Source organism: Sebastes fasciatus, chromosome 13, assembly GCF_043250625.1.
Source record: "Sebastes fasciatus isolate fSebFas1 chromosome 13, fSebFas1.pri, whole genome shotgun sequence".
Lineage (NCBI taxonomy): Eukaryota > Metazoa > Chordata > Actinopteri > Perciformes > Sebastidae > Sebastes > Sebastes fasciatus.
The window spans coordinates 1,098,769-1,123,023 of NC_133807.1; the positions used below are offsets into that span (position 1 = coordinate 1,098,769).

Here is a 24,255-nt window from a genome sequence, read left to right on the forward strand (position 1 = left end):
AAGGGAGGAGTAAGCAGCAGGGTACTCAGTTGGTTGCAATCTTCAACCACAACACTAGATGCCACCAAATCCTATCATACTGTCCCTTTAAGACTATTACAGATACCATAAGTTAAATTCACAATTTCAGCAAAGCAAAGGAGGAAAACAGAGATAATTTAAGCACTTCATAAGGCTTAAGCAACTTTGATACTTTTTTTATTTAGAGGTTTTCTACTGTGTATATCTACTTTAGGTACGCCAATCTCGCTCTGTCAGTTTCTCAATTGGTCAACCAAATATGTGCAGAATTAACAGCATTCCCATCAGCCTCAGCTGTTCCCAGGCTACCTCCAGGTCTGAGAAATGAAGCCAATGCAGAGGTGCCTTAAACTTGCATCCTCTCTAGCAGCCAGCAGGGGGCGACTCCTCTGCTTGTATAGACGTCTGATAGAAAATGAGCCTACTTCTCACTTGATTTATTCCCTCAGTTAACATTGTAAACATGAGTTTATGGTCTCAATCACTAGTTTCAAGTCTTCTTCAATACAGCATGATGTTCATTTAGAGTCACATAGACCATAAAGCAGGGGATGCTTTAGGGCGGGGCTACCTTGTGATCGACAGGTCTCTACCACGGTGTTGTCCGGTCTGGGAGTTGTCCGTGTTTTCGTCTTACAACTTTATCCCTTTCACAGTGTGTTTTCACTTCATGAAAGTCAATTGTAACATTTTGGGCGCCTAAAAATGTCTTATTCAGTGTTGGGTTGTTCTTAGCTCCGCCCTCTCTGTCACTTCTGGTTGCAAAAACCAAGATGGCGACGGCCCAAATGCTGAACTCAAGGCTTCAAAATGGCAGTTCATAAACCAATGGTGACTACGTCCACTTCTTATATACAGTCTATGGCTGTACCATTAGTGCTAATTAGCAAATGATAGCACGCAAACATGCTTAACTAAGATGGTGAACGTAGTAATTATATTATGTATACATTATCCAGCTTAATACATGGCTACTTACTAAATAGATCAATAGTTTCACACAAAATATTGATTTATAAATTATTTTATTGCTTCCGCTAAAAAAATAAAAAATAAAAATAGTCCCCTCGATTTACCGAGATCAGAGCTGCGTTCATAGCAACGCTCTGTTATTCACAGCAGCGCTCTGTTATTCACAGCAACGGTCTGCTCTAAAGAAATAACAGACTGTAGAATGCCGTAATTGACCAATCAGAATTGAGTATTCAACAAAGTTGTGTAATAAACCTGCTTTACATCACCATGTTAACATTGTCACTGTGAGCATGTTAGCATTTAGCTCAAAGCACCACTATGCATAAGTACATGGCTGCAGACTCTTAGTGGTGTTCTAATTGATTTCACGATTCAAGCTGTGTATAGACTACAATTAGCTCCTTTAACGCTAACCTGTTTTTGTTAATTGTTTTCGCTAATTTGTGTTCGCTCATATAATTCATTCATTTTGCTAGCTTTTCATTTTATACATCAAGCTTGAAATGAACTGCCATCTGACTATGGAATGAAATTGAAGAAACAATAAAGTTTATAAGGAAATGTGTTTTCCAAGGTTTGTTTTCTTAAAGAGAACTGCTGTTACTTCCTGTGGCTGTCAGGTGGTGCACACAAAGCAGCACTAATAAGAGAACATATAGTCAGGCACAATTCAGTATTGATCAAAGTGAACAAAGGCAGATCAAGATGTTAACAGACTCTTGGAAGATCCCCAGAGTCACTGCTAAGTGTTAATCTCCTGAGCAGGGGTCTCATTTATAAAACAGTGCGTAGGATCCATACTAAAAATGTACATGCGCACAAAAGACGAAAATGGCGTGTGCCAAAAAAAAATCGGACTTATAAAACTGTGCATACGCACACATGCAGGCAATGTTTCCTTTATATATCACAGTCCACCTGGAAATGTGCGCACATGGATCCGCCTCATATTCCGCCCTCTACACGCCATCATTCAGCCATGTTGATGGTGGTGAGACAGCGCTGATGAGATATGGAATAGTTATGGCTCACTAGCACAAATAACACTGCTGGTTTAAATGTTTATGATAAAGTGGATATAAGTTCACCACCTCAACGTCTGCGTCTCCAGTTCCCCCTACCTCGGTGCCTCCATAATGTGCGTACGCATGGGTCAAAGTTTCCGTACCGGTGCGCACAGATCTGTTTTTATAGATCACAACTGTTGAGTGGGAAGTGGCGTATGCACATTTCAGGCCCCGTTTTGTGCGTACGCAGCGGTTCTAGATGAGACCCCAGGTCTCTTATCTCTGCTGGGTCTGGGTGAGAGTTTTATTAAAGCTCAGTGTTCATACAGCTGCACACATTGGCAGCAGGAGCCTGAATACATGTTACAGTTTCAAAGCACAGAGCAGAGTGTCTGATCCATCTTAACCCAATAGACATGAAGATAATGTAATCACAGCCTCTCTGGACGCCATGCTTCCTGCTGGAGGAAAGCAGGGTTAGAGCTGGCAATCCATACACACACATTCACCCGTACATACACACCCGCATACACTTTTCAATGATTAATTTACACAGTGACAAGAACTCCAGCTAATGGGGATGTGAATCAACTCAAACACACTCAGGATTATTGATTTAGAATCACTGCAGAGATGTAAATAAAACAGGGAATACAAGGCGTGGAGAGAACATAGGTGGTTGAGAACAACAACAGGGAGGGAGAGAGGCTCTTTAGATGGAGCACAGAAGGGGGAGGGGAGAGAATGAAACAGAAAAGTGGAAGATAAGCAAGAGATAATGCCCGAGGGAGGCTTGGAAAACATGATAAGGTGAGTACAGATTCAGCCTGTGAAATCTTACTCTTCACTGCATGCTGCTTTAAAGGGTCATAATGATGGTTTGCCATGTTTTGGCCACCTAACTGCAAAACCAATAACCTTAATGGTTAATCGTTGTAAATAACTTTTATATTCCTGCTGATGATTTTCCCAAGCATACTATAACTTTTAGATAGATTTCCTGCTTTTCAAAGTTGATTTCAGTTTATCCCAGAATAGGTAAGGGAATCAACTCGCTTGAGGTTGTTTATCTTCACTTTAAACATTTTATCGCCTTCGTATTTTCAGTCAGGGAATTCATTGCAAACTGTCTTTGGTGGTGCGTTCAAGGATTGAGCTTCTACAAGGCACTCGTTACTGGGGCCGGGTATCGGTACTCGATGTATCCACATATGACGGTTCATATGATACCATACCAAAAGTTATTTGTCATTTTTTGTGCGTTCACCTACGAATGTCCAGCAACCCGTCAATTTCCGCACGGTACATACATACGGTCTTTTGAAAATAAACGTTGTCTCCATAGGAAACAACTTGGTTAGGTTTAGGCAACAAAACTACTCAGTAAGGTTCAAGAAAAGATCATGGTTTGGGTTAAAATAACTACAGAAGTGGCATTACTTACGTACAGATGTTAGGTGACAAATAAATCAACGTCTGGGTTAAAATAACTACAATAGTGGCGTTACTTTTACCAATAGGTTTCCTGTCCAACCAGGTGGGATAAGACTTTGGATCTCTGTTATGGGTCAATTAAAGACGCTTTTAAATCACTCCCTCTCCATCCTCTGCAGATCATAACTGTGTGTATCTTCTGCCCATTTACAAGACAGTTTTAAAGAGGGAAAAAGCACAAACCAAGGATGTGAAAGTGTGGACTGATGAATCTGTGCTCTCCCAACAAGAATGCTTTGACTGCACTGACTGGGATCTGTTTAAGCAGTCCTGTGATGACTTGGATGAACTTACTGATGTTACATGCTCATGCTTGTTCCCAGTAAGAGGGTTCAAATATACCCCAATAATAAGACATGGGTCACCAAATCAGTTAAGTCTAGCATAAAGAAAAAGAAACTTGCCTTTCAACAGGGAGGAGCATCAGACTTACACTCAGCCACCAAGGAGCTTCAAATTGATATTTTGAAAGCAAAACGGAGCTATAACTCCGAACTGGAGAACAAGATGGCTGCTAATAACCTTGGGTCAGCTTGATCCAGCATGAAAACCAGTGCTGGCCTCCAGTACACAAAAAATAGCACAAACGTCACTTTAAATAGCTTTCATTCAGACACTGAATTTGCTAATGCTCTTAAATGATTTTAGAATTGTTTTGATATGTTTGATTTAAGAAAATACATTCAGGTAACTGAGCCTCAGACTTCAGGACAATCAGCACTTTCCTATAAACCCAAAGGATGTTGAAAAAGCTTTCTTCCGCACAAAAGTAAACCAGAGCCCTGGAACAGATAATATCTGCGGCCGTTTGCTAAAGTCTTGTGCAAAAGAATTGAGCCCAGTTTTTAATCATATTTTGAATCAATCTTTAGAAACACAGTATGTCCCCAAAGTGTGGAAGGATGCTGTTGTTGTCCCGGAGGAGTGGAGGATGCCACACTCACTCTGCTTAACCTGCTTTTAAACACCTGGAGGGAAACGGGTGTCATGCCCGGCTTTTATTCATTGACTTCTCCTCTGCTTGTAACACACACCCCACATTCTAACCCACAGGTTTTTAGAACATTTTGACTTAAGTAACAACCGTGTGGGCTGGATTTGAGACTTTTTAACCAACAGAACACAGAGAGTCAGAGTCAATGGGTTTTTATCAAACAAAGTGGGCTATTCAACTGGATCCTAACAAGGGTGCATGCTCTCATCTTAACATATCGCAACTTAACATAGATATGTTAAGTTGCGATATGTTAAGATGAGAGCATGCAACCTATATATAAATACCTCGGGACTATCATTGACGCTACACTGAACTTTGAGGCACATTGTGAAGCTGTGTTCTAGAAGGGGCACCAGCGCCTGTTCTGCTTAACAGAAGCTGTCCCACTTCCACATCGGAAAAACCATGGTGACGCTATTTTATCGTAATATCCTTCTCTCTAGTGTCATGGTTTGATAATATGCCTCTGAAGGACAGAAATAGACTGAGTCAGATAGTTAAACGGTCCAGTCGGCTGATTGGTGAGTCACAGCTGAGTCTAGAGTCCCTGTATACCAGGCAGCTACAGCGGATAGCCAGCTACATCTCACACGATGACTCTCATCCTCTGTCTGGTGAGTTCCAGCTGAGTTTAGAGTCCCTGTATACCAGGCAGTTACAGCGGATAGCCAGCTACATCTCTCACGATGACTCTCATCCTCTGTCTGGTGAGTTCCAGCCTCTCCCATCTGGTCGGAGGTTTAGGGTCCCAAGGTGTAGAACACAGCGCTACAGGAACAGCTTTGTTCCAGCTGCAATTGTTCATCTAAATAAGTAGCAACATTTGCATATATCTATGGAAATTGTTTTCCTATTGTCGTGTTATTGTGTCTTCTGTCCTGATATTTCAGTGGTTTCTTATGTTGTTCTTTTGGCCTTCTTGTTGCTGGTCCTGATATCAGTCAGCCTTTGAGTACTCTTTGTCATGTTTTTGGTGTGTCTGTCTTTTGTCTCTGCTCTACTGCTTCAATTATTGTCAATACGGATGCCATCCTCGATTTCTGCTGCAAAACAAATCTACCTACGTGTACAAATAAAGTCACCTGAACCTGAACCTGAACCTTGCTTAAGTACATAAGTTGCATAACAAATAGGTCAACATCTGGGTTAAAATAACTACGGAAGTGGTGTTACTTAAGTACGGAAGTTACATGACAATGAAATCAACGCTCACTTTTGGTTCCGCATGGGACACGAACACTGGTCTCCTGGGCGAAAGTTTGGTGTTTTGGTCACTCACCTGTCCACCGTGACCTCATCTCTACCTGGCGTTTGTCGCCCTTTATATTTCCTAGTTTAACGATTACGTGGATTAAATACGCATGTGCAGTCAAACGATGCCTGCAATCGATCCTTTTTGTGCCCAGATGTAGAAAGAAATACTATTTGTATGGTTTTGCCGGCAGCCAATCACCGCAAGCCTTCTTTGATTTAATGCGACGTGTGATTGGCCCATGAGCAGCAGCTCCAACCCATACACAGCCGGGATCGCCTGCCTGCACATGGCTCTGAATACGGAGACGGCAACAGTGCTGACAGAGCTAACAGTTTTAATCTGGGGGGGGAGTGGAGGGTGGGCGATGAAAGGCAGCAGGTTGTAGTAAGCAGCAGTAAAAAACGTTAAAAAACATGCTAAACATGCACGGTGGAATAAGAAAAGCTGAGTCATTGAAGGTGTAAAACAGGAAGAGATAAAAGAGCAGGAGTATGGAAGATAAGGACAGGTGAAAGGAGGTCAGACATGATAACATGCCTGTGTGTGTTTGTAGAAGTAACCACCTACAGTAAAATGTGTATCCCCCCCCCCCCCCCCCCTGCCACCACACACACACACACACACTAATCTGTTTAGGAAACTCATACAAAAGGAGTTCAAACCACAGCCGCTCCGTTGACGTAAGAACTGAGGACTAATTTTCCTCTTGGGGAACATTCAGTACAAGTTAAGTTACAGTCTGCCCCCGCAAGGCTTTCAGCAACACTGTTCAACTTCAATGCCTCCAGTCACAACTACATGTGCTCTTTGGATTGAAACCTACTTCATTTTTGATCATTTATTCAGAACTAGCGCAGTGCCCATTTGGACGATTGCTTGACCTCCGCCAATGCTGCGTGCATATTTCTCGAGAACCGCCAATCCAAACAACTTTACACTTCCTTGGGTCCTCAGCAATACACCCACCAAGTGGGAAGTCGATTGGATGAACGGTTGTCGAGAAACACCAAGGACAGACAGACAGACAGACAGACAGACAGACAGACAGACAGACAGACAGAGATCTGATCTTGGTCTTATGAAGTACATTAATGTACGAGGACCTGTAGATTATATAGAGTGCTGCAGCGATGACGTATTTTTGTAGGCCAACCAGGAAGTTAGCATCGCCCTGGTTCCCTCGGGTTTTGGATTATTGCAGAAAATAACCTCTGTGGCAAACAAACGTTTTGTTCAGCAAGATAATCTTCACAAATGAACACCACTTTTATGATTTTTGAAGTGTGAATGCAATCGCTAGAAGTAAAAAGCTAATGTTGGCTATAAACAGACTACACCACAGAGAGCGAGTATATACGAGGCTGTAGAGGCAGGCGAGTCAGCGTGATGACGTTTAGTACTCTCATTTAGACACTTGTTTTAAGACACATAAGGCTACAAAATTCACGAGTGGAATATTTACTGATGTATTTTATGTCGTAGAACAAAACGTTAAAATCTCTTCAGCTTGTGTTAACCACAGCTAGCACAGTTAAAAACTCATTCTAAAAACCCATTGACTTCCAGACGAGGGAACGGGAAGTGATGAAATGCTAACTCATTTCCCGGTTTTAGAACTCATTCTTGTAGCACTCTATGGCTTTGGTGTCAAAGCTGAACGCAAAAGGGCCTATTTGGCAATATTTGGGATTTAAACCCTATGCTAATAGGGAACCTGATAACGTTAATGAGGCAATCTGTAACGTTTTGTTATGAAGCCGTGTGGAGGATGGAACAAAACCAGGTTGCAGCGAAAGCCATACAACATTAAAGATCTAAGTAAGCGCTCTACAAATATTGAGCGCCATCGACAAATATCAAATATCTAACACCAGTGTTGTCACGAGTTTCTTAACTGGTAGGAAAACGTCCTCACCATGGCAGCCCTGATATGGATAGAGTACGCCAAATTATATTTTAGCTCCACACTGACATTTATGAAATTTCTAGGGCTGCCCCCTCTTAGTTCATTAGTCAACTAATCGCTCGTTTTTGTCTTAGTCGATTAAGATTTCTTTAGTTGATTAGTCATTTCTTTAATGCTTTTTCATGCTGAATGACTTGTTCCAAGAAACTTGTGAGCACATCTCTGGTAAATACCTGATTTAAAGTGGTGCTTTTGTGTGATTTGTTTTGTGGAGAGACTCAGTTTTGATGATCCAACACACTTGTGAGTGTTAGTCGACTTAGAATTTCTTTAGTCGAGGACAGCCCTAGAAATTTCATATCAATATTAATCATATACTTTTTCATAAAGGTTTATTTTCTATCTGAATGTGAGTTCAAAAATGAATTGTGGAAGGCAAAATGTTTGGAGCATTAATTAATTTTCAGTTCAAAATGGACCTTAAATGGATATTTGTATTTAATACTCTTATCAACATGGGAGTGGACAAATATGCTGCTTTATGTAAATGTATGTATATATTTATTATTGTAAATCAATGAACAACACAAAACAATGACAGATAATGTCCAGAAACCCTCACAGGTACTGCATTTAGCATAAAACAATGTGCTCCAATCATAACATGGCAAACTGCAGCCCAACAGGCAACAACAGCTGTCAGTGTGTCAGTGTGCTGACTTGACTATGACTTGCCCCAAACTGCATGTGATTATCATAAAGTGGGCATGTCTGTAAAGGGGAGACTCGTGGGTACCCATAGAACCCATTTACATTCACTGATCTGGAGGTCAAAGGTCAAGGGACCCCTTTGAAGATGGACCTGACAGTTTTTCCTCTCCAAAATAGGTTTTCTAGTTTCACATACCAGCATCTTCACTCTAGCTTTAAAACTGAGCCACTACAATCTAATAACCACAAGTAAAGAAAATAGCGGCGTTAAAACAAATTTGCGTCCCACCCCGCAGACATACACACACACACACACACACACACACACACACACACACACTGGACTAGACTTGTGTCCTATGGAATTTTCCATGATAGTGCTCTCCAATCACCACACCACCCAGGGACCCTGCTGATGCAGCAAATACCAGCCCAGTTGGGCGCGCGCGCGCGCACGCGCGCACGCGCACGCGCGCGCACACACACACACACACACACACACACACACACACACACACACACACACACACACACACGGATAGATTAGCTCCTACGCCAACACACACACTAGCCATGTGATGAGGCCATTATACTGTCCAACCACAGTCTCTGGATAACACATTTCATGAAGCCATGCAGACTCCATTCACTGGTGTACAGTTTCAGTCTGGCACTCTCTGCTGATCTCTGGATCCATTCATCTAAAGCTGCATTCACAGAGAAAGGAATGTCATTTGTAAAGGCATAGATTGGCATTTCTATAGCAGTAAGGGTATGTGTTGCTACTTTGTACTATGGATTTATGGAACACAGTAATGTGAGAGTAATCGACCTACTGCCAGTTTACAAAATCTACATTTTCTGTCCTAAACACAGAGATCTTCTGCCACGCAGGATTTGTGTTGCATGTAGCAGCTACAGAAGTTTTTAATTCAAATAAAAAGTAAAAATAAAAAATAAAAAGTAGACTGGTACAACTGATAGTGTGAGAAATGACACAGACAAATTGCTAGTGCTGGTGACTAGAGAGTTTTTCACCATGCTTCTGACTGAATCCCTATATTAGTCTTAATTGACTGTTAAAGGGATTTTTAGATTTCACAACAAGACTTCTCCTTGAGGTAGACTTGGTTATACAATAACAAACTGACCGGTTCAAGCTAAAGGTAAAGGTAAAAGGTTTGATTTCTCTGTGGGGTCCTTTCTATAATGTTGTCAGACACTGATAATATCAATCTGAGCCTGTCAGTGGCAACAACAAGCACTTTTAGTGGACGTACATTGACAGTGTCAAATATATATTATATTAATATAATAATAAAGGATTACATTACAGCCCGTTTCATGGCTGCCGGTTACAGCATTCTCCCTCAATACTGGATCAATTTCAAAAACTGTTGTCCCCATTAGTCACTTAGACACAAAAACATTTGAAAATAGGGTCCAGGTTGAATTAGAGTTACCACCTCATGATTGTATGCCTTCCCCAACCAGTCATGAACAGACATGTATGTACAGTTTACATACATGTCTGTCCAAAATGTCATCACTTCATCATTTTATTCTATTGGACATTTCTCTGAAATTCTCATAATTAGTAAATTCATTCTTGAGTTATGGCCAAAACGTGTTTTGTGAGGTCACAGTGACCTTTGACCATCAAAATCTAATCAGTGTATCTTTGAGCCCAAGTGAACGTTTGTGCCAAATTCGAAGAAATTCCCTCCAGGTGTTCCGGAGATATCACATTCACGAGAATTGGACAAACGTGAGGTCAGAGTGACCTTTGACCACCAAAATCTAATCAGTTCATACTCGAGTCCAAGTCGATTTTTCCCTTCAGGCGTTCCTGAGCGGCTCACGTTCCTTATCACATTCACAAAAATGGACTGGATAGACGGACCCGAAAAAAGAATGCCTCTGGCTACCGCAGTCGCCGGTACGGAGGCAAAACAATATCAAAGTTACCCTTTAAGTGATCACTTTCAGTCGTATCTGAGCTGTGTGATGTCACTGCTGATGCCAACCAAACATGTCCTACTGCTGAGTAACCCAAACTCCATATACGGCAGTTTTTCTCCAATAAAAAATGGACTAGACTAGAGCCGAGTTTCCAGCAAATGTTGCGGGGGACTTTTAGTCCCAGGAACACACTAAACGCAGTAAACACACTGCAGCCTGAAGTTCAGTGTGCATCTAAAAAACACACTGGAAAAACATTTATGTTTTTCTCACTTTGACGATATTTACTGCTCCATATATTTACCAAAGCATGTTGGGTGGAATGAAATGAAACTAAGAACATCTGTCTCCACAGTTAATCATCTGTTGAGTGTTTGAGGGTTATTTATTTGTGTTTTAGAATGTTAACGCTATGAAACAATCAGGAAATAACTTTTCTTTCTCTCATTCACAGCAATGACACGCTACGTCTCTCTCTCTTCTACTACTCGCCCTCTCAATCTCTCTCTTTTTCACTCTGTCTTTTTTTAAATGAGCAGAGCCTAACTTTACTTTTAATGTCATAAAACAAAGAGAAATGCTCTCTCCTCGTCCTAAATAGATACTACAGTACTTCTTTGTTTTATGAATGAAGCGGTACACAAATTGAGGCAGCAGTTCAGCGATGGTCATCCCTGCAAATTCCACCCAAAGATCCGGTACTTTCAGAAAGTATTACCCCCCCGACCAGGGCCTTTTTGGGTGGTAAGGCCCGTAAAATGTCCTCGGAACTTAATTCAAACCCTGGTCCCTGCTGTCAAAACGCAATGAGTTCCTCAAAAGGTTCCTAGTTGTGGGGGAGAGTTCCTGCGGTGGAAACGGGGCTCAATGGTTCAAGCAGAGGTACGGCTGGAATGGTCGAGGTTGCTCATGGCTCTGCTGAGTGCAAATACTGGATCTATTGAAAATAAACTCAAGCTTTGTCAATTATGCACCTCAAAAGCAAGATTCCCTAGAGAGTTTTAAACTTTATTATCTGTGTGTTTTGCTGTATTTTTGTCCAGCTGTGATTGTTGCTCGACCACTGGCTGTCTGACTTTAGATTTGTTCATCTGTGCTCATTTTTGGTGGTTTTAAGTTAGAGCTGTTCTGCTCCGTTATATTGGTCTTTGTTGAAATCTTTTAACCGTTGAATGAGGGTGTCTCTGTGTGTGGCAGGAAGTCCTGTCCCCTTCCATCCTACTGAGGGCTTACTGCTGGACGAGGGACAGAGAAACAGACACCACAAAGAGACAACAGTCACAGAATGGGACAAACCAATGATGGGTGACATTTGATTTAGCGACAATTTTGAATTCATATTGAAAGCTTTTATGGCAACATCCAGCCACTTAGGAGCAGCAGCTGACCACAAATATAATCCAACTGCCTTTTAGCCTTCTATAAAATGTTGAAATGAAGAGACATCACACAGAAAAGGACATACAGTGGTGAGAAAAAAGCAAGAGGGAGCTGTACAGGATGTCCGTGCGAGAAACTTGTAACATCCCCATCTCCTCCTCCTCCTGAAAAATGTGTGAGGATGTTTGAAAAACAAATGTGGAGCATAAAGCAAACGGCCAACATGGCTGTCATAAAAAGGATTAATTTGGTAGCTTCATTCAGTTAAAAGGTTTAAAGTCTCAGGTAATGTAGAGCATAGCTGCTAAAATATAAAAAATATGAAAACAAAACCTGGTATGGTTCTTCAAAGTTCAAGGGGCTCCAATTTTACACATTGAAGTGAAGTGTGTAGCATTTTGGGGATAGATGGAATAGAATTTTCATAACTATGTTTACATTTGGGCTAGGACTATACACCTATCTCCCAATTCAATACTATCACGATACTTGGGTGCTGATTCGATATGTATTGCGATTTTTAAGTTTTGCGATTCTACAAGTATTACATTTGATTTTACGATTTATTGCTATTTCTGTTAACTTTTTTAACACTAGACCATGGGAAAAAGTTGAACCATACACTTCTAGGGACTTTTACTTTGGAAAATATCTCAATTGATACTGTAAAAATACTTGATTTTGTGCCTGAATTTAGTCAGAGATGTCCTGAAGTCAAATATATCAGTCATTGTCAGACAATATGTATAAATGTTTTTCCAGCAACCAAAAAATCAAAGAATAAAGACATTTCCCTCACAGATTAGTGGTATTTCCTTTTTAATTGATAAGGGACATGTAATGTTTTATACTTCTGGTAAATATAATCCAATCAATCTTATTTCCATAGTTGTATTTTGTAGATACAGTTCCCTTTTTTAACACCTTATTTTGAAAAACGGACATAGTCACACGTGTATACTTCCGCTAACTTTGCCAAGTCCATCGCTAGCTCTCCAGTCAGCTCCGTTCTCTTTATCCATCCATGGTCAGCTCCATTGGGGCCGTTTCAATACAGACAGCAGAAATGTCAGTATCTGGGTGCTCTGCAGTTGTAGCGTCGGCACATTTGACCACGGAGACGAGAGCGACGGCCGGCTCCACCGCCACGTTACCGCCATACGGTGACGTTTCCTATCCGTGACAGAGTTAGCATGCAGCTTTAGCTCTGCTCTGTCTAGCTCTGCTTTTCCTGTCAATGTGTGAAACCCAAAGTGTTTCCATCCTTTACTGGATGTGTAGTGTTTACCACGCTGGATATAACATGGGAAGGTGCAGGTCGTATCCACGCTGACCCTCCGCCTCCTTCTGTTGCTCCTAAAGTAGTGTTATTCTGGTAAGGATGGCCTCTGAGTGAGGCGAATGGCGTTACCGTGGTTTTCCCCTCGACGGTTCACGTTACCACAGTCTTGGAAAGGATGGAGTGAGTGGAGGGGTTCTAGTGGTGTGGTTCCCCAACCACACCACTAGATACCCCCAAATCTGACACACTGTACCTTTAAGTTCACACTTAATGTTTATTCTTATTATCGATTTATCTGGTCTATAATCAAAATAACCATTTGATACATAAAATGTCGGAAAATAGAGGAAAAGCTGATAAAAACCTCCAGCACATTTTCACATGTGCACTGCACTGAATTTGAGCCTCTGTAGCTGTTGTTAAGCATTTAAAACCATTGAAGTGGTCGGGGTTGTTAACAGCTCAAGGCAGCTTATTGAGGAGTATGCCCTGACACAAAGAACGAGAGAAGCTGCTTTAGACACATTATGCAGCCAGTGTTGAGCACTGAAGGCAGAAAGCATTAACCTTAAACACAGACAGCCTATTACATTGAGCTCTGTGTGTGCCTGGAAGTCAGTGTGGGTGTGTGTGTGTGGTGCTGTGAGTGCAAGGCTAAATGTAATATGCATGTGTGTGTGCGACAGAAAGCGATGGTCCTGATCCTACAATTTGATGACTCACCCTCCGACCTCACATCTCCCGTATTTCAATCATGCACACATTCATGACGGCTGAATATGCACACTGTGGTCCATTCACCCCAGCAGCCTCCTTCCCCGGACTTGTTTACGTGAGGAGCACTAGTGTCGTGTCCATTTACATGTACCGTTCCAGATCATCCAGATCCTGCTCTTTCCAAATTGAAATCAAATGGGGGGAATGTTACTGTACATCTTAGCTACTGTGAATGTGATATTTTGTAAGAGTTGCGTCATCGACTCTTCCACTGAAAGTTACCTGCTCATGAAGTCGCCCAATGACACCAGATTATATCACATGCCATACAGGATGTTTGAGGCTGACTGAGTCACCAATTCTGTTGATTTTAAGGTTACCTTAGTCTTAAAATTCACAATATGAAAATGTAGTAGTGTTATGGTTTGTTGTGGGGGGGGGATTCTTTGCTTCTTTGCTTTGCTACTCATTCTTGGGGACGGGTCTAATTACTGGTGATCTATGCTTCAGGCGATTAACTGATTTTGTGTTATTTCCTGTCGTTGACGCATGTTTTCGGCTTCGTTAACATCACCTATTTGTTTCGTGTCAGAATTAACTTTAGCCTTGCCCCGTTTGGAACCGTCTCATCTACTACATGGCCAAATGTGGTTCAAAACAACATTTTGTTACCTTGTTTGTCCACAACAGCTCTTTACATTTAAGGTTGTTGTGACTGTTGCCAGTCAAAGTTTCTCAATCAGCTTCTTATGTTGCGTTGACACCAAGAATCAAGCTAATTTTCTCCTAGATCACGACAACTTTTCTTTCCCCCATCAACCATGGAAGAACAAACCACTGTTGCTGCTTTCTACATGTTATGGAAGTCCCAGATATGTCGGAAAGCAAATCGGCTTTGTGTCTGGGTCCATAACCTCAACCGGTGGCTCCCAGTGAAATGGCACTGTATGTGAATAAAGCTCAGCGAAATTCACAGACTGTATCTAGCAGGCCACACGTCGCTATGTGAAAAAAAACAGATTGTGCTGTGATTTAATTGCAATAAACAGATCAACAGGATGCTGAAATAACTACATCATAATATAGATTTGTAAAAAGTCTGAATTCATGCTTTGTCAGGTCTGTCCACAAGATGACAAGCAAACAACTATTAAAGGTTGGGATTCATCAGTGCCAGGCTATGCAGCTGCTCCATCAACACTCAACTTAAAGTCATGTAGGCATAAATACGGCAGCAACGTTTCTGTTTATACCGTAGACAGTCTGTGGTTTCTACACATACATTTAAAGTCCATTTGAAGAGTTTCGTTTTGTCTGTGTACAGATGTGATGTACTGTCGTAGCTCTGGGTGACCACAGACTAGGGATGGAACGATTCAGGTATAAAGTCTGAACCGTTCAGTTCGCTAGTCACGGTTCGGGTCGTGTATGAATTGTTCGGTTCATTTGAAATAAGTTATGAGGCCGATTGTGTATTTTTTTGTCGAAATCAAGGCCTATGGAAGGAGGCTGGGACACGTGTGGACATGAGTTCAATGGGGTTTAACACATGAGCAGTGTAACTGAAGCTGCGGTCGTGCGTTGCTATTAGCTCAATTTCGGCGAGTGCAGACCAGATTTTACTGCACATGTGTTGATGAAGCGTGACCCAGCCACCTTCACGGATGAAGTGCAGAGTGCGGCTGTCACCAGCGAGTGGACACGTTAAAGTCCAATAAGAGGATCCACCAGCATCGTTTGGCTCTGCTGTATGGGAGCATTACGGATTTAGTGTTACCATGAAAATTATGGTGGATAAAACGGTGACTGTGTGAGCACTGTGCAGCACGTGTGGTTGATGCTAGCGGCAACACTCCGGTGTGTCCGTCGATAGCACAAGGAGGAGAGAGTCGGGTAGGAAAGAGCAGCTCCTTCTCCCCGCAGCATTTAAACAGCCTCTACATGCAGACTCAGACTCAGACAGGGTAAAGACACAACTACAGCATCGGGGAGGTTTATAGTGAAAGATATGCAGCCTTATGCAGTCGTGGAGGACGCTGGATTTCAGCATATGATTAACGTAACATTACTTGTGCTATAATATTCCCTCTCGCCGACACTTAAGCAACACAGTAATTCCAGCAGCACAATCCCTGTAATGTGTTTTATATTTATTAATTATTGTTAAATAACACAGTGGTACAGAAATCCAACCGTATTCCTCCAAATACTGCACTGTTAGAGTAGAAAAACTCATCTTTCAATTAAGAGATGATAATCAGGGAATTGACACATACTGTATGTTATACTGTTCTTTTTTTTTTAGTATAATTCTGGTTGAGCTTATGCTTCAATATATGTTGATGGCCTTAGTCTATAATTACATCATATTTATAGGAAAATAACAAAGCTGCACTTTTTGTTTGCACTAATGACTGTAGAAGACCTTTTCTTTCAGTTCAGATTTGACAATGAAGAAGAGTTGATGTTCCTTATGGAAGCCATACTTTTGTTAAGGCAAACATTTGTTAACTTATTTTTGTCAAATAAATGAAAAGCATGTTGAAATCAGAACATGACCTCCTCGCTGTGACATAAATGAACCGAACCGAACCCAAAACCGTGATATGAACCCAACCGTGAATTTTGTGAACCGTTCCACTCCTACCACAGACAGATACAAGATTTATTTCCTCCATTTCTGTTTTAACAACGTCAGGACGTCAGTGACGACAGGAAGAGAATCTCAATGCTGATAGGCTTTCACAACACGCCAATTTCTCACTTGAGTTGAATAATGTGAATTTTCGGGTGTTTGCATCATTCGCGCCATTCGCGTTGTATTCGCATGTATTGGCCTCTTTGCATTGACTTTGTATGTAATTATGCGAAAAGTGTGTTTTGCGCTTGGTGTGACTGCGCCATAAGTCTGAGTGATGGGGTCATATGCATGCTGTATATAAGAAGTGGACATATGCACCGTGATGTCACCTATTGTTTTGTGGACTACCGTTTTAAAGCCTCAAGTTTTGCATTTTGGCCTGCGCCATCTTGTTTTTTGCAACCAGAAGTGACAGGAGAGGGTGGAGCTAAGGACAACCGAATGCAAAATGTTAGAATTAACTTTCATGAGCTGCAAACACACAGTTAAAGGGTTAAAGTTCTAAGACAGAAACACGGACAACTCCCAGACCGGACAATGTCGTGGCAGCTACCTGTCAATCACAAGGTAGCCCCGCCCTAAAGCATCCCCTGCTTTATGGTCTATTTGACTCTAAATGGGACCATAATTTACTAAATGAAGCTCATGCTGTATTGAAGAAAACTTGAAACTAGAGATTGAGACCATAAACTCATGTTTACAATGTTTACTGAGGGAATAAATCAAGTGAGAAGTAGGATCATTTTCTATCAGACTTCTATACAATCAATTGGCGGAGGTAATAAATAATAACTAATATGTTATAATATTGTTTCTGACCTTTTACCATAAATGTTGCTTATTTAGTCATCAATATATAGTCTATGGATGAGGAGGATTCATTTCATACATCAAAATGAAAAGATGAAGTTGATTTGAACAGATGATTTATTCAGTGTAGAGTAGGTGTGGAGTCAAAGCATGGCCTTTCATCAAACTATTTTTTGCCTCATCTTTTGTTATTAACCTTTGAGTTCATAGAAATTAAACCCCTTTCAGCCGACTTGAAACAAAGCTAAATAATTCCTGTTGGCGGCGCACACAAAGAGACAAGCACTTCAGCACACTTGTATGAATCTCTTTGGGCTTCAAACCGGCTTTTTGTCTTAAAGCTGAAATTCATAATAGCTGTTAATTATCATATCCTTCTTTTATCCAGTTTGTATGGTGGAGTATTTTAGAACATGCAGTTGGAGACAGTCTCTCTACTCCTCAGTCAGGACTTGCCAGTTGATCAGTTTGTTGAATTACACCTGTCCGAGTTGACAATGGCCGTGTTACCATTCACATATTTACATGCTCATTTGAAGCATTAGAGAAGTTGTATGGAAACAGCAAAATTTGATAAAACTTCCTCAATTGCGCATAAAAGTTTTTACGCTCGCTTGAGGTGAAAACTCAAGCGAGCGTCTGCCTTTGTCGAAAAATAGTTTATGCATTAATTGGGATATGGAAACATCTTTGCCGAATAAATTTTGACGTAGCGAACATTTATCTTGCATGACTGATCAGCTGTTTCGGCAGACGGCTTCTACTTCGCCATTATTCCCATGACGTGTGAATGCTTGTCTTTGTGTCCGGACAGCATGAAACACGGCCAATACTAGCTGACATGAAAGAACAATTAAAATTTGCCCAATTGAAACAAATTCCCGAAGACCTCTCTCCATTTCTCCATTGTAGGTCAGCCAAGGCGACTTGTTTTGTTTCCAGTTTGCAACCTCTACTCTGTTCACTGGCGGATTACACCTACAGTATGTGTAGAGCATAGCCTATAACACCAACTTCTGACAAAACTACGCAGCCTAGTTTATGCGCTCCAAACCAGTTGATGGAAATGCGGCTAATTTTGCATTCAAGTTACCTGGTCAGTCAATGGCATTCTCCTCCCACCCTCTCCCTGTTTTCCTCATTCTGACAGTTCCACCCTCTCCCCAGGGTGTCACAAACAAACATGATGATCACCACTTCCTGAATACAGCAGGAAGAAGGAAGCAGCCACATCAGAGAGGGGAAATGATTTACTGTAGCCGCTGAGGGTGCCATTTGGTTGTTTTGAGGCTCTCTTAAAGCCCCTTTGTGTAGAATTATACTGAGAAAAGATATCTGGTCACATCAATGCATCCTGAGAAAGGTACTATGTAATCAATGTCACTACAGCAATACATTACTGGATTCAGTTTAATAAATCAAGTTCATGGAAGAAGTTTGTCTGTGGCAGATGTCACTCAGCTATTGGAAGGATGGTAAAAGGTAAATGGACTTGCATTTATATAGCACTTTTCTAGTCTTCCGACCACTCAAAGCTCTTTACACTACATGTCAGTATTCACCCATTCACACACATGTTCATACACTGATGGCAGAGGCTGCTAAGGTGCCAACTTTGCCCATCAGAATCTAATCTAAATACTCATTCACACACCGATGGCTATGCCTTCGGGAGGCATTTTGGGTTAAGTGTCTTGCCCAAACCAGAGTTGGGGATTGTTGGAAAGACCAACCCAGACGGTTTTCGTGAGTTTTATTTTGTTTCTGGCCAGTTTGAACGACGTGTGTTTTACGATGCTCCGTCGCACACACACTCAAAGACAAACACACACACATACACACACCTGCACGAATATATCGGCAATTGTCGGTTGTTAGGCTGACGATGGACGTTTGGAAAATTTGAACATATTGCCCAACCCTAGCTTACACTGCTATCTCATCAATCGGTACATTTTACAGCAGTTCATTTGTTGAAATTAATTTTAGTGAACCCATTTCGCCATAAACGGGCACATGTACTTCTATTTCAGTTAATACCATTCACCAGAAGTCAGCAAGAGATTTTACATATACTGTAGGTGGAGAAAGATGAATGTGGAAGACCCTTTATAAATGTATTAGTTTTAGGACTTTTAGCACTCAAAATTGAACATGTCTCACAAGTACACGTCAAATAAATTTTTCCCAAAGATGGTTTCTGTCATTTCAGGTTGTTCTTATCAAGCAAGTGTTAATTTTTCTGATCAGTTTGGTTTTAATGAGTTATTTGACGCTATAAAAAGGGGTTGAGACGTCATGATTGGCAGCTGTGAACTCTCACTGACGAGCTGCGGCCGTGCTCGGCTCGCGATTGGTTCGGGTGTGTGCCATCGATACCGCGGCTCCACCGCCCGATCACTACTGCACAGACTCTGGCTCCAAATGACGTCAAAACATAAAGATGGCAGCTCCCATATCCAGGATATTTTGGCTTCACTTCTGTACACTGGGAGGGAGTGGAGATGTGTCCTCCATCTTTATATACAGTCTATGGTTCAAGCAAGCGGGGCAAGGGCGGCTAATAGCTGACGATGCTAAATGTCTGGATTCAATCTGTGATAACTGAATATGCACCCAGGACCACTTTACCACCAGCTGATGTTAGCTGGTGAGGCAGCAGAGACACGGTGAATGACCAGAACAAGAATATACTGGTGTATGGGAAGAGTGACAGAGCAAAAACACAGAGTTGAGGCAAAGAACAAGAACAGGACACAGAGAGAAAAGATGAGAGAGAGAGAGATATATGGTCCCTTCAATAGGACACCTGTTACAGCAGCATCAACAACAGAGCTTCCCATCAAGCAATGGACCCAGCTGTCTAGTTAAAAATGACAATGGCCCCTCTCTTCTCCTCCGTATAGCGTTGGCCAAAAATGAGACAAGATACTAATGTTCCTAACTGAACCTCGAATGCACAGATGAGCACCATTTACAGTCATTTTAGTTGTACCACTTTTATACTCGTGACCAAAAATAACAGATATACTAGAAGCGTCCATGTGTCATTTGAACTTTTTACTTTTAAAACTTGCTTTACTGATTTTCAAAATGTCCAAACAAGCCTCCCAGTTACATTTTCCTACAGTGGTGATGGGTTGTGAAATCACTGCCTTTTCTCTTATATGTCCAAAAAATCATCACTTCATCATTTTATCCTATTAGACATGTGTGAAAGTATCATACTTAACATATATATTATTGAGTTATGGCCAACAAATTTGTTTTATGAGGTCACAGTGACCTTTGACCACCAAAGAAATTCGCTCCAGGCATTTCTGAGATATGGTGTACACGAAAATGGAACGGATGGACGGACAGACAGATGGACAGACGGACATATGTACGTACGGATGTGCGGATGGACAACCCAAAAACAGAATTTTGCCTATGGCTGTCGCCAAATCAGTCAGATTCATACAACGTAGGAATGGACAAAAAGGATTGTGACTTAATGTCATAGACACAAACATAACTTTACACAAAACACTAAAACAATGAGCTCTCAGGTTTCTTATTCCTACTGTATGGTACCCCTCCTTCACCTGTCCAGGGTGTACCCCCCCTCCTCTACCTGTCCAGGGTGTACCCCCCCTCCTTCACCTGTCCAGGGTGTACCCCTCCTCTACCTGTCCAGGGTGTACCCCCCCTCCTTCACCTGTCCAGGGTGTACCCCCCCCCTCCTTCACCTGTCCAGCGTGTACCCCTCCTTCACCTGTCCAGGGTGTACCCCCCCTTCCTTCACCTGTCCAGCGTGTACCCCTCCTTCACCTGTGCAGGGTGTACCCCCCCTCCCTCACCTGTCCAGAGTGTACCCCCCCTCCCTCACCTGTCCAGAGTGTACCCCCCCTCCTTTACCTGTCCAGGGTGTACCCCCCCTCCCCTACCTGTCCAGGGTGTACCCCCCCTCCTTCACCTGTCCAGAGTGTACCCCCCCTCCTTCACCTGTCCGGGGTGTACCCCCCCTCCCCTACCTGTCCAGGGTGTACCCCCCCTCCTTCACCTGTCCAGAGTGTACCCCCCCTCCTTCACCTGTCCGGGGTGTACCCCCCCTCCTCTACCTGTCCAGGGTGTACCCCCCCTCCTTCACCTGTCCAGGGTGTACCCCCCCTCCTTCATCTGTCCCCCTGGGTTGAAGTTCAAAAGATCTTAAAGCAGCAGTTAGTAGAAAGTTGTTTTGTTTTTTTAAAACAGTCACTATATCGTGATAAGGGCTGCACGGTGGTGCAGTGGTTAGCACTGGCGCCTCACAGCTAGAGGGTTGCAGGTTCGAATCAGGCTTGGGACCCTTCTGTGTGGAGTTTGCATGTTCTCCCCGTGTTAGCGTGGGTTTTCTCCGGGTACTCCGGTTTCCTCCCACAGTCCAAAGACATGCAGATTAGGTTAATTGTGGACTCTAAATTGCCCGTAGGTGTGAATGTGAGTGTGAATGGTTGTCTGTCTCTATGTGTCAGCCCTGTGATGGACTGGCGACCTGTCCAGGGTGTACCCCGCCTTCGCCCAATGTCGGCTGGGATCGGCTCCAGCCCCCCCCGCGACCCCTAACGGGATAAGCGGTTGCAGATGAGGATGAGGACTATATCGTGATAGTAGTGTATGAGACAGATAATCTGAAAAACATCCTGTTCCTCCAGTGCTCCTAATGGCATCTACAAGATTTCACAGACCGGAGGAAAACAACCAATCAGAGCTGATCTGGAGTCTGCCGTCTCTGAGCAGCTGTCAATCACTCACCAACTCAGATCAAACAGTCAAACTAGGCAGCGCTGATCAAATATGAATCAATACTCTGTTACTGTAATGTCTATTTCTCTCCTCAGATGTTCTCAGAATCATCTTGTAGTGTACGGTTTAGCTGTACAATGAGGAAGTTTGTGACCCGGCAACCATGTTGAGATCTGTTGAGGAAATACCAAACACCGCCCACCAGCCGGAGCACAGCCAATAGGAACTCTCTCTCTCTGAAATGACCTGTGATTGGTCAAAGTCTCCCGTCACGGGCTAGATATTCTAAAGCCTGAAAACAGAGACATGAGGAGGTGCAGAAGTCTAGTTTTCTCTCAGAACACTTGAATTACAATATGCTGAAAGGTTATTATGGGATTTTTGCCCTATGATGCCAAAAATATACTGCCTACTGCTGCTTTAAAGGGGACATATCATGAAAAACTCCCCTTTTCAGTGCATGTGCACATCCATCTGGGTATCTGGACTTCCTACCAACCCACAAACTGTGAAATAAGACAACCAGTCAGTTTTTTATGGGCTGCCTAGATCAGAAAATGTGATTCAACAAACCATTCAGATTTGGTTCCCCTTCCTATGTCACATGCAGGCTCATTAGAATATACCAGCCCCCCCCCCGGAGGCATACCACCTCGCGGTTGTATGCCTCCGCCAACCAGTCACATTGCAGTTTACATCCACGTCTGTCCAAAATGTCACCATTTTATCCTGTTAGACATGTGTGAAATTGTCATAATTAACATATGAATTCTTGAGTTATGGGCAAAAACGTGTTATGTGAGGTCACAGTGACCTTTGACCTTTGTCCACTTAAAATCTAATCAGTTCATCCTTGAGTCCAGGTGGATGTTTGTGCCAAATTTGAAGAATTTCCCTCAAGGCGTTCCTGAGATATCATGTTCAGGAGAATGGTGCGGATGGACGGACAACCCTAAAACATAATACCTTCTGCCACGGACATAATAATGTGTTTTTTGAACATTAAAGCATGTAAACATGTTCTAGTAGAAACCTAAAATACAAGTATGAACCTGGACATGAGCATGATATGTCCCCTTTAAGTGTAACTTCAATGACACTGCCTTGATAAGAATGGAATTTTGCACTCTCTGCTCTTTATTAAATAGAGTGTACAGCTCCATTAAGGTATTCTCATGTGAAGGTTGTGTGTTCTGTGCTGAACCTGCTGCAGACAGAAAAACAGGACGGCAAACACACAAAGCGATCCCCACACAATCCATATTACAACAACCCAATGAAACCTGATCTAGTGTGTGTCCTGCCCTGTCTTGTGCAGTACCATCATCTGGCTACTTTACTACACGTGGATATGTTTACCATGCAGAATAACACCTCTTTCCTACAGTGTAATACGACACCTCGAATGGTAATAAACCTCAGAGCTACAGGTGAGGAGTTCTGCTCCGAAAAGAGATGATACACACAAATGCAAAGTTCAAAATAAAGAAACACAAAAACAAGAATTCACATGGATAAACGTGGTGTCTCAGCTGATAACCTATATTCTTATTCTGCTACGTATAAAAAAGAAGAAAATACTATTGTGAAAGGGTTTAACCAATGCTGGAATAAATGCAGATTTCAAAAGGCAGTCACTCTGCTCTGCCTACAGGGCCTGGTAATATGTGTGTGTGAATACAGACAATTTATCAATAATCTTTACAATTCCTGTCAAAAAGGTATTTCCCGGAGACAAATGTGACCTCTTCAAATGTCTTGTTTTTTTTCCGACAAACAGTCCAAAACCAAAAGATAGTTCGATTGATATAAAACAAAAACAAAGCAGCAAATCCTCACATTGGAGGCTGAAAATTACAACCCTTTAGCTTTTCTACTGTGATAAATGTAGAACTACAACATTTAATAGATTAGTTGTCAACTATTAAATTAATTGGCAACTATTTTGATAATCAATTAATCGGTTTAGGTTATTTTTTAAGAAAAAAAAAGTCTAAATTCTCTGATTTCAGCTTCTTAAATGTGAATATTTTCTGGTTTCTTTCCTCCTCTATGACAGTAAACTGAATATCTTTGAGTGTGGACAAAACAAGACATCTGAGGATGTCATCTTGGGCTTTGGGAAACACTGATCAACATTTTTCACCATTTTCTGACATTTTATAGACCAAACAACTAAGCGATTAATCGAGAAAATAATCAACAGATTAATCGACAATGAACATTATCGTTAGTTGCAGCCTAGATATATGAATAGCTCATTATCAAAACGGTTGACGATTCATTTTCAGTCAATTTACTAACCACTTAAATCGACCAACTGTTTCAAC

At 42.0% G+C, this 24,255-nt stretch overlaps 1 protein-coding gene across 1 annotated transcript in view; it reads right to left on the bottom strand.

Moving 5' to 3' along the window:
- The window catches only part of carhsp1 (calcium regulated heat stable protein 1), a 53,679-nt gene that overhangs the window by 17,728 nt on the left and 11,696 nt on the right, over positions 1–24,255 (bottom strand). The gene's annotated exons all lie outside the window — the stretch shown is intronic.